The 12,575-nt window shown below is 34.3% G+C and overlaps 1 non-coding gene across 1 annotated transcript; it reads left to right on the top strand.

The window, feature by feature from the left end:
• Positions 1 to 11,062: 11,062 nt before the first annotated feature.
• Positions 11,063 to 11,134, top strand: TRNAG-UCC. Its single transcript has one exon. It is a non-coding gene; the product is annotated as a tRNA-Gly (tRNA).
• The last annotated feature ends 1,441 nt before the right edge of the window (positions 11,135 to 12,575 follow it).

Below are 12,575 nucleotides of genomic sequence, written 5' to 3'. Positions count from 1 at the left end.
TATTATGTTAAGATATTCTATCACAGACAAGAGTAAAACATAAAGACCTGATGTAATTCAAAAGATTTTTTTTTTTTTAGTTAGATTAGCCCACATTCCTCTAATTGCTATCATCCTTTTTCTAACAAACACTAAAAGGAGAAAACTCAATCAAAAGGAATATTCTGTAGAGGGTAATCCATAATAAAATCTATTTTTCTGTCTCTAAAAAAAAAAAAAAAACAACAACAACCTAGTTCTAGAAGATGAGATATTCAAGTCTACTTACTGGAACGCAATAATACAATAAGCATGGAAACAAGATAAAAAAGCTTTTAAAACTCTACTCATTTTTCTTCATCATTTTTTAATGTAATACCACAGAATATATTTAGTTTTCACCATGGTGAATTATTGAAATTAAGGAAGTTAAAGTTCTCTCCTTGATAATGGGGTAGATATATTCTCTTGTCAGCAAAGTGAGTCAGTCTGTTTTGCGATTTGTCCAGCTGCCATATCGACTACGGAGCAAGTGGGTGGCTTCGTGATTTCCACTCCTCCCTTTGTCTTTACAGGTGTCTCTTTTTCTTTTTGTTCTTGTTTGTTTTTGTCCCTATCGCATAGTCAAATATTTTTATAAAACTGAGCTATGAAAAAAATAATTTCAAAAATTACTATAAAATGTGATGTCGATTTTGAAGCAAGTAAAGAGTTTTCAAATAAATGTAAAATATAAAGGACTAAGGGTATTAAGAAATCAGGGAAGTAGACATCTAGCAATGCATATTCTTGAAGAAAAAGAAAGCAGATGTTTCATTAAAATTATTCTTTAAGGGGCGCCTCAGTGGCTCAGTTGGTCAAGCATCTGCCTTTGGCTCAGGTCATGATCCCAGGGTCCTGGGATGGAGCTCCATATCAGGCTCCCTGCTCAGCAAGGAGCCTGCTTCTCCCTCTCCCTCTGCCTACAGCTCCCCTGTTTGTGCTCTCTCTCTGTCAAATAAATAAATAAAATCTTTTAAAAAATTATTCTTTAAGTTTATACGAAAAGAGAAGAAAATAAATGGTTCAAAGACCTTGCTCTTATTTAACAAAGCAGGGAAAAACATGTAATAATAAAAAGAAGTCTTAGAACCCCCACAGACACTCCTCGAGGAATGGAAGACAGGAGCTAGTGAATAGGTGCTCCAGCCACCCATGCAGCATCTACCCACCCACCATAACCCTGGCATTCTTTTGGTAACTTCCAGCAATAACCTAAGAAATTGCTAGAACCATCTCTTAAATATTGCTCTTGGTATTATTCTTGCTGATAGATAAAATAACTATTCTGGCTTTTTGTTTTTGCTGATTAAATATGTCTATTCTTTATAATATTTTTATTTCAAACCCTTACAAAAATATACAACTCAACTCTTATTTTTATTTGTCTTTAACATGGCTTTTTTTTTTTTTTTTTTGGACATATCCTGAAAGATCAAAAGAAGTCCTGGAAATAATTTTTGTAAGAAACTAATAGTATGAATATTACACAATTTATAGAGTCCTAAATTCTAAATGCTTAAGCTAGCTGTAAACATGATTTTCAAATAAACCTGATTAGTTAATTAGACATTTATAAAGTCTATTCTGAAATGTCTTCCAATTTCTGTATGGTGAGTAAGGCTGGCAGTCGTGTATATGTCTCCCACATCCTCGAACAACTGTGGAGTTTTGCAAGGCTATCACAAGCCCAGTAAAGTGTGACCCCAAGGATCTGAGAGTGAGGATACTTCAAAATCTCTCCAAAGAATTGGACTCAGAACACTTGAATTGGCACATATAAGGAAGCATACTACAAGTGCTCTGAAAAAATAACTCTAGTGAAGGGGCTCTACATATACACAGAGAAATATTTTTGTTGTATACCACCAGCAAATCAGTCCTTGAGAGCAAACCATGAATTCTGACTCAGGTGATTATTTTTTTAACTGAAACTCAGAAGCCTCCACGTGAAAAATAAAGACGACTTTGTAAGAAATAAAAACACCTTTACCACTTATTAATTACAAGTAGTCTTGCACAAGTTATTTTTGTTTAGTTTAGTTTTAATATCTTTGGCTTCATTCTCCTTACATATAAAATGAAGAGATGGGGCACCTGGGGGGCTCAGTCAGTTATGCGTCTGACTCTTGATCTCAGCCCAGGTCTTGATCTCAGGGTTGTGAGTTCAAGCCCTGCACTGGGCTCCACGCCGGGCATGGAGTCTACTTAAGGAAAAAAAAAAAAAAAGATTGCCAAGAGTCTTACTAGCTTAGAAAACACAGAATTCTGTGATTTGTGAATATCAAGTACAGAGGAGCAGATTTTACCTTTGTGTTACTTCTGTTTAATTTATCACATATTTACAGTAAACTGATGCTTGCACAAAGTGCAATTATCTTGTTTTTCTCTAGAAATCTCTTCATTATTTAAGCATATGCTTATGGAACATATTGGGAACAATATGATAACATGATGGATATTAGGTAGCATTAGTGAAATTATATCCTAGAGATAGATGATTAGGAAAAAAGAGGAAAAACTACTTTCATTTACTATATTGTGGGTTATAACATACCAATAGTATACACTTCTTTGAATAAACTACTATCCAGAGATTTTATCCTTTGGAGGATCTTTCCTCAATTTTCTGTGAATTTTTCCCTATTTTGTTCATCTTTCTTTTTCTACCAACAGTACTTAAATCCAGCCCTTATGGCCTGGAACATGTACTGTTATAAAAGCTTTTTAACCAATTTATTTGCTCTTAATCTTTTCTATTTCCAATTGCCTTTTATTCATCTGCTGAATAAATCTTTTAACATTGCTCTCATGATGTTACTCAATGGATCAAAAAATTTAACAATTCTTCATTACCTGCAAATAAATCCCTAATCAAGAAATAATGTCTAAGACTCTTGCCATTTGACTTCAGATTATCACCATTCCCTCCTTCTAACATATATATATATATATTTAGACACACTAGATAGCTCACAGTTTTCTGAAGAATTTTGTATGCATTTCCACCTGCCCAAATTGTTACCTTTGCTTCTGAGGATCATCTTGTCATTTCTAAAACTGGAATAATCGTGCCTTAGTCTCATCTGATGACCTTACCTCATGTTGCAGAGAGAAAATAGATGTAATTGTTTAAGGACTAACCACAACCAATCTCTCTCTCTTTCTTTTTTCTCATTTGCATCATCAAATATTGTATTCAGTCTTCTATCCAAATCCAACCCCTCCTTTTGTCCTCGAGAGCTCATTCTATTTTACTTTCTCAAAGTCTTTGCAACAGAGTTATCCTTTTCCTAGTTTGAATCATAAATTTCTCCTTCTTCACTGCATCATTACATCAGCATTAAAAATGCAATCCGTTTATGACATACAGGTTGCAAAGCTCTGGATCTTGCCTGGTTCATGATTCTAAACTTCTTGAATCACAGATTAAATTTTCTAAATAGTTTATATAAATGATTTATGGATTCCTGTTAATTGATCTAAAAAGGCATATAGCATATTTTAAAATTGCAGGGGGCTAGGCATCACACAGAATAGTGAATAAATATACTGCATGGTAAACAACAACAAAAATGTCAGCATATAGTTAAAGGGCAAATATTCACATAGAATATCCTGAACATAAAAAAGAATAGATGTAGCATTTGATGAGTAGCGTAAAAAAGATGAGATCATTGCAATTTGCCAAACTGAATTTCCCATATACCTTGTTTAAGAACTATTTTACTTAATAATTTAATAGTTTTTATGTAAAAGAATTGTCTTCACTTGCATGGAATTCTCATGTGACCTTGAAAATACGCAAGGATATAATGTATAGTATATTCTCATCCAGACCTCTATGTTCTAAACATCTGGATGATAAACCATGTCTAAAGATATGAGGTTCTATCTCTATATCAACAAGTGCTAAAAGCTATATATACATTTTAAAGTTAAAATTACGACGCACATATAAATTTAAAATAGCTATGTGTGAAACATCTTATTTTACTCTGTAACTGATAAACGAGCCAGTAAGATACCAAAACTGGTTCAAGATTCCTAAGAATAGATATGTATATAGACAATCAGGAAGGCTAAAATAAATTTGCTAATATATGCAAAACTGGTCAATATCAAAAAGAAAAAACGTATTGTTTGGAATGATCTCTTCCACCCTGGTGGGTTGGGATGAAGGAAATCAATTGCATCTCCACCAGACATAATTAACTATCAGCTCTGTAAACAGGAATAACTTACATCACATCAGTTTTCCACAGTTAATTTCTATCTGTACAGAGCTGCATAACAGACCAATAAGAGCAATGAAAGGCATACGCCCCTATGGAACCAGATTGCCCCCAAGTGTCTGCTAGCAATACCTAGCATTCCATGCAACAGATACCCAGCAATCACTTACTCATTTCAAAAACTGTCAGTTTGTTCGTTTGTTTCTGATAAAAGTATGTTCTGTAGAGGTGGCAGCTTATAGAGATTCACTCACGGAAGGTGACAAGGATATAAAGTCTGATGTTTCCTGGTTTTTAATGTCCAAACAGATAGGCAATTATCAAAGCAAATCTCCATCTACTCTAAATTTGCTATAAACAGAAGCAGATTTCTAGACTGCAACTTTGAAAATCTGTCCTTCCACCTGTTTATATGCCTGCTAAAAGGAAAAAAAATACTGCTAATTGCTATCATAATTTAAACATACATTAACAAAACTTGATTTTAATGGTTGGCAGTAATTTTCAATGTGAAATAAACATCAATATTACCTTTCTTTAATACTATTTGAGGTTATAGAGAAAAATCTATGATCACTCTTGTCAACACACTTATTTTGATATCCCCCAAATTTGAAAACACTAATTTAAGTCATAATTAAACTGTCAGTATAGAGAATGAGATCTGACTTTACTTAAAAATCCATGTTTTATTTAATTTCTCCAATTTTTTTGATCAGTATCCAGTGAGATAAATCTGAAAATATCATATAATGAAAAAAAGAGAAAGACTTATTTTAGCTTAGATAAGTTTTTCTAAATTTTGTTACTATTTGCCAACATTCAAGTAGGTCCCAAGTGAAAATTCTCTACTGTTTTCCATGCATTTTCTCTTTCATTCTCCTTACCTTTTTGCCTTTTCTAGTAATGTGAACCCTTTCATTGGGCATTAACCTCTTTGAAACCGTTAAATCCTTTGTATCAACTCAAACTGAAAGAATCCAGACTGTTCACTGGTGTAAAGGTCCATATCTGTGTTCTATTGTTTTTCTATCAGGGTTATTAATACTGTAAGAAAATTGCTCACAAAGATATTCTCCTCCTTACTGCGTTTTAATAAGCTGCTTATGCTAAGCAGGTGTCTGCAATTGTTGTGCTGTTAAGCAGGGTACACACATGTATCCAAGGGATAAACAGGTGATTCTGCTTCAGCTGAGTCATTTACATGTCTCTATAAAATATGTATGACCAAATTTACACATCAGTGTAAATGGCAATAGTTAGATGTTCCTTTTGACTCGTCTTGAGAGATAAAAGTAAGAAAGATACTAGGGATTTAGAAAGATTATCCTGAAATTCTCATTAAAACTATACAATACAGGGGAGAAAGTAAAATGCATACAGATTTTAAAAATATTCTAAGCATTTTTAGCTCTAAAACCACTCAAAATTTCTCTCAGGATTATACATTTGATGTGTTTGACTTCTAGATCATCACTCTGAAATAAATTCAGGCAGAAATTACTTAAAAATTCTGAGATTTACATAAAATTGGTAGCAGTGTTAGTTGCTATTCTATAGGATTCAGGCTTTGGCTCTTTTTTTCTTTTTCTTATACAGGATATCTACTATGTTCTCAGGCTGAGAAATACCAAAACTCTCTTCAGAATTGGAGAACAGTGATTATAACCAGTGACTGGACTTTGTAACTTGGATATACGAAGAACAATATACTCTTATTCAAGACATTCAGCTGGAGATTGTGAGAAATGCAGAATCTCTGGCTCTTCCCCAGACCTAAAGAATCATGGTTTGAATTTAACAAGATGCGCAGGTGATCCATAGGCACATTAAAGTTTGAGAATCACTGCTTTTAATGGCTTCATGCCTTCTGCCTTGCATCTCTTCAACTCATCCTTCATGAGATGAGTTCTGAACTCTGAGACACTGCAATATTATCACAATGTATTCTAATATGAGAAAGATTCTCATACCAAAAAATAATTGAAAACCATAACTCAATAGTACAACAATTTTGATATTACTAAGAGACAGACTAGATTGTCTTGCTGCTTAAATATATATATTAGTGTAATGTATAATAGTCTCTAAAATAAAATCCAAACCCCTGGCAGGCGAGGCCTGTGATGATCTGGGCATAGCCCAATCATGTCACAGTCACACACAAAGTAGATACTTTAAATACATTAAACACTTGAAATCCTTGGAATTCCTATTATCTCTCTTGCCTCTACACTCTTTAGGTACTCATTCTTCTGGCTGGAATGCAGTAGTCATCTGGGCACCTCTTTTTCAATCTGATGAATTTTCTATCAAGTGTATGCACTATGAAGTCCTGCCTAATTTCAAACTCTCCTTATGTCAGCATTTTACTTATATGTCTATGAGATCCCCCCCTTTGAAACTGCAATACACATATTCATATGCATCTACATATTCAAGTCTGAGTCACATGTAGACCAAGAGAAAATAAAGATAGGAGTTATTTCATTCATATTTGTGTCCCTAGATATAGTAGCCTCTAAATATATGTGAAAGGATGAAATAATAAAAGAGTATTAAAATGGCTCCCAGTTTTTATATTCATGTTTTATCTTAGACCAACATGTCATGACAATCAGAAGGTCATGTATGATATCTACCCCACTGATAAGAGAATCTGAATATTGTCTTGAAAAAGTAGACTATCTCTGCATCCCCATTCTTAGAGCCTTAAAAAGCATTAACATAAAGAGAGAGAAAAGATGCATCTGGTTTATGTCATCTGTCTCTTCTGTACAAGGATTTGAGGTTTATCACGAGAGAATATCTAGTCCTAGCCCATTGCTGCTCTCTCTGTTATTCACAAAGTATGCATTACCTTCATAAGCAATATGTAATTATTAAAAGAGTAACCTAAATCTACTTCCTGATGAATGTGGAAGAATGAGTATTTAAAATCCTTTTGAAGACTTTTTCAACCTTGGTATTATATCGTTCTACAGTGAAATCTAGATAAACTCTTTATTTTGCATAAATATAGAATAGAGAGGAGAATAAATAAAAAGAGAAATGCTTAGGGCACAAACAAGTGAACCCATTTATTTCTGTAATATCTCAGAAACACTTGTATATTTTGGAATATCTGAATATATACATATATTCACTATTTCATGACAAATTACATAATTACAATTAGACTATATTTATATACATCATTATGAGTTCAAGCTAAACCTTTTTGTGTAATATAGAATGTGAGATGAGCCAATGGTGTTTCAGCTATTTCATGAAACTTTTAAGTCTTCTCTTTAGTCCACATATTCATTTTATCTCTAAAATACCTTCTATTTCCTTTATCTAGCTCACCAAGTGTTATATTTACTCTTTGTCTGATATTTATTCACACATTCATTATTTATTAATTACGTACAAGCAGTTGTTGGGAACTCCATGAAAACCAAATTTGTTAGTATGAGGATAATAATGGAACGATCAAAGGATCTGGCATATAGATTTTTACATACAAGAAAAGTGAGAGCTGAGCCCTGAAAAGGATGTTGATAGTGATGACAATTTTTTGAATTCATATTTCATGCATGTCTGCCTTTCACATGCACCCTTCCCCAACTAAAGGAATGATGTTTAATGGGATCTGGCTTATCTATTTCTGTAGCGCTCATATTAAGAATGGTTTTAAGTAGTGAATCTGAGGATATCATTCCTTCTACAGTTCTGAGAAAGTAACAGCTGTTATTTTATCAAACATTTTTTTCCATTACCTCTATTTAACATTTCTTTTCTTAAATAGAATAATTCTTCAGATTGATCTTCCAGCTTCCTCATTTGTTTTATGTCTTCCGTATTCTCCATTAGAAGTATTTTTCCTTTCCAAGCTCTGAATATAACCTTTTTCTTGCAGTCTCTTTCTTTTTCAAGTGCTATAATTTTATTTAAATTTTAGTTAATTAACATACAGTGCAATATTGGTTTCAGGAGTAGAATTCAGTATTCATCACTTACATACAACAGGCAGTGATCATTACAACAAGTTGCCCTCTTTAATACCCATCACCAGTTAGCCCCTCCCCCACCTCCCTCCATCAACACTCAGTTTGTTCTCTATCATTAAGAGTCTCTCACAGTCTCTATTTGCTTCCTATGGACTCAATTCCCTTCATTATCTCTCAGACTTTCACACATTTTTATTCTGAAGCTATTATCTGATTCCTCCATTAATTACTTCTTTTATTTATATTTTTCTCTTTGTTGATTTTTATGTTTATTTCCTGGGATTCATCTTTTCCAAGTTGTGGGTCATGTTTTGCATCACAATTATCCCATCTTCTTCTGAGTCTTCTCAGAAGACTTCTCTTCTGAGTCTTCTTCTGCTCTATCAACTGATCATAGGGAACTCCCCAGGAGGCTATAGGTGTGGGCTGGGAAGGAGAAGGCAGTGGAAGAAGAGTGGACACCATAGGCACTGGAACTACTTCTTCATGTATCTTACCTATGCCCCCAGGGCCTTCTCAAGGAGGAGGATATTGTACATAACACTTCTATTTGATGACAGAGTACTGCTGTACACACTCAATCTTAGGGTTTAGTGGGTTAGATCACGCCCAGTTCATGATGGGCAGCTCAGATCACATTAGGTAACTTGGTGGCCCATGGTTAAGCATTTAGTCTCTACTACAGTGCAATAGCAGACCAAAGCTACTTCTCCAAAGGACAGTAATTATCCATGGAGAATGGCAGGACTTTGCTCCAAAATCCAAAGGGCCTGCATTGTGATTCACCTATAGGAGCTCTGAATAGCACCCGTAACTGTCACTGATATTTCGAGGACCATTAGATCTGTACATCATATGGCCCAGTAGCAGAGCAGCTTTTAAGCAGACTGGGAAGAGTTGCAGTTCAAGTTCAAAACAGCCAACTGGCCAAGAATTCTTTCTAGCTCAGGCAGGTCTGTCCTTGTTCTATTAAAACCTTCAGCTAATCAGATGATGTAATTACTGAGGGTAATCTGCTTTACTCAAAACCCAGGGATTTAATGTTAATATCATCCAAAAAGAACACCTTCACAGAAACACATAAAATAATGTATGACCAAACACCTGGGCACCATGGCCCAGCATGTCAACACATAAAATTTACTATCATAGGTGACATAATCAGAATTGTTTTTAATAAGATAATTACAGTGGTGACCAGTATAGACTTTGAAGAGAAGAGTATTCTTGAAATACTTAAAGAACAGGTTAATAGAATCTTTGGTAGTGATAGGAATCAAGATATCAAATAGAAAGGCTATATCCAAGGGGCACCTGGGTGGTTCAGTCTGTTGAGCATCAGACTTGATTTCTGCTCTAGTAATGATCTCTGGGTCATGGGATCGAGCCCTGCTTTGGGCTCCATGCTCAGAGAGGAGCCTACTTGGGATTCTGTCTCCTTCTGTCCCTCTCCAGGCTTGTACTCTCTCTCTAAATAAATAAATAATCTTAAAAAACAAAAGAAACACTATAACCAAAAATAATTATAATAAATTCGATAAGATAATTATGTATCAAAATATTCAACAAATATTTAGAATTAAGAGACTCAGAGAGGTGGACTAAGAATGAAAATGCCAGCTTATTGGTCATTCACACAGAAATCAGAATTGAATCTATACTTATTTTTTAAAAACTTTGACCAGCACACATATTCTTTCAGTGAAATATTTTTTATTGGTTTAAAATAACAGTGTGGTGCTTAAAGTCACAATTATTTAAAAATTCTTAAAATTAAGACTCATATTGGGAAAAATTTTATACTTCAGCTTCTGTAAAAAAATGTAATCCTAAATATTCCTAGAAACAATCAGAAAGCTGGTATTGTGATTAATGATGAGATTTAGGTTAATATTGCTGACTTATAAGTAGATTTACAGGACTTCATTTTGTACAGTGAATATTGTGTAATTTAGTTTTGTCTAAAGAAGTACTGCAGTGCTTTGATACATCAATCAATAAATCTTATTTATATGGGAAAAATATTAAGTTCAATAATGACAATAGCCAGTGACTCATTTTATGCAGCTGTTGCATTAGCTTAACTGTCTGTGCTCAACTGCCTTAGAATCAGAAGACTGAAAAGGGCTTTAAGAAAATATATTGCCTATCACCCTACCCTAGCTGTGCTACATATTGTAACAGTATTAGAAATCTAAGATGTCCATGTCTGACAGCCTAAATTTTTTAAATGTTCTTTTATTCACAGTTGAATTTTAATTTGTATTATATTAACTGTTTTCAATTTTATCTTTAATGATTTAAAAAATTAAAAATCTTCACAAAATCAGCTATTTTATTAATCTAAGTTTTAATATCCTGATTTCCTACTAGCATCATCAAAGCTTTATTATATGTCACACACCAAAACACTGAAGTCTGTTTCCTTTTGTAAAGAATGCCACCAATTTATTCTATTTTGTCAATTTTCACAAAATGTAATTTAATGTAACCTTGTAAGATAGTACTGCTGCTTTTTATGTTAACATGTTGAACGAAACTACAAATAGAAAGAAATTAAGATGACTTACTTTTAATTTTTCAACAATAGAGGTAATGGACCTAACGTCCAATTACATTGTTTTCTCTTTCTGAACACAACTCGTTGATTGATGTGCTTCTCAGTATTGTAAAGAATTGCTGTTCTTAAATGTCTTATCAGAGGACTTAATAGAGCAAGTGAGAGAACCTTGACTTTGATTAATGCAGTTTAAAAAGAAAGAAAAAAAAGACAGTCAAAATAGGAAAAAAAAGGTTATAATAATAGCTATTGGCGGAGCGTTGGTGGTATAGTGGTTAGCATAGCTGCCGTCCAAGCAGTTGACCCGGGTTCGATTCCCAGCCAACGCAAGCAAAAATAATAGCTACTGGTGCCAAAGAAAATAAAGCTAGTTTGGTAATGCGGGTGCTGTGCAACATCTTGAAGCCATGCCATCTTTTCTTTTCTCTCTCTCTCTCTCTCTCTTTTTAAGAATTATTTGAGAGGGCACCTGGGTGGTTCAGTCAGTTAGGCATCTGCAGTCCGCTTGGGTCATGGTCCCAGGGTCCTGGGATTGAGTCCCACGTTGGGCTCCCAGCTCTGCAGGGAGCCTGCTTTCTCCCTCTCCCCCATGCTCAATCTCAATCTCACTATCTCTGTCTCTCCTTCTCCCTCTTGAATAAATAAATAAAATATTAAAAAACAAACAAGAAAAGAATTATTTGAGAGAGAAGGAGAGGGAATATGGGCCGGGGGGTGGGGGGTGGGGGACAAAGGAAGAGAGAGTCTTAAGCAGATTCCGTGCTGACTTGATGCGCCCAACGTGGGGCTCAATCTCACAACTGGAAGATCAGACCTGATCCGAAATCAAGAGTCCAACACTCTAGTGACTGCACCATTCAGGTGACCTACCATGTCATCTTTGCTATCATTAGTTTTTGTACTTAAAACTTAAAGGCTTAAAATCATATTACCTTCAAAACTGCCTTAAGATTAAGGGGGAGAAATGAACTAATAAACTGCCGGTTGTGGGAATTGGGGTTTAAAGACCTACAGCAAAAATAAAGGGTCAGAAAATACTAATTTTCTACATAAAAATAATACTTGTGCTAACCAATTCTTCATTCCAGTGGAACTGTGTCTAACAAGTATGTGCATTTGGCATTAAAAGAGTTCTAGACTAATCCTTTACTAAGCAGTTGCACCTCCAATTAATGACAGGGATAGTCTTCAAGTTTTGAGCAGCAGTACACTTGTGACATTTTTTGTATCAAGGTAATGTTTGAATTCTTTCCTTTTGAAAAATTATTTTGAATCAATTAGTCGTATCAAGGTAAGGGATGTGTGTAAAGTTTTTGAAAACCAGATATTACAAAAAGTTTCCTAAGAGTGAGTCATGCTCTGACCCATTCCTTTGTAACTTCTGCTTCTCATGGGTAACTCTTTTCAATCTTTCCAGTTGTTTGTTTTGTAATTTATCTTATGTTCCTAAATATTATGCTCTGCTGCTACGTTTGCCCCACCAATTACAGACTCCTCTATCTAACAGTTATGATGTGTTAAGACATACCTCTTACAGCCATTTCTTAGATCCTGACTTTCTTCTTTTCTCATCCTTCTAATTAATTATATTGTCATTTAATTTAAACTGGCAATTAGGGTTTTCCTTATTATTATCTGTAAAAAATGTTCACTGAAGAACCACACAGTGTACCATGTATAATTATACTTCCTCCCTTATATATCCATATTTTTCTAGAAGTTATAGGTTTTATTTTATTTTTTTCAGATATTCAGTTGTCTGTATATTGC

This window comes from Zalophus californianus, chromosome 2 (assembly GCF_009762305.2).
Source record: "Zalophus californianus isolate mZalCal1 chromosome 2, mZalCal1.pri.v2, whole genome shotgun sequence".
In the NCBI taxonomy this organism is placed as follows: domain Eukaryota; kingdom Metazoa; phylum Chordata; class Mammalia; order Carnivora; family Otariidae; genus Zalophus; species Zalophus californianus.
This window is presented reverse-complemented; position numbering and strand designations above follow the sequence as displayed.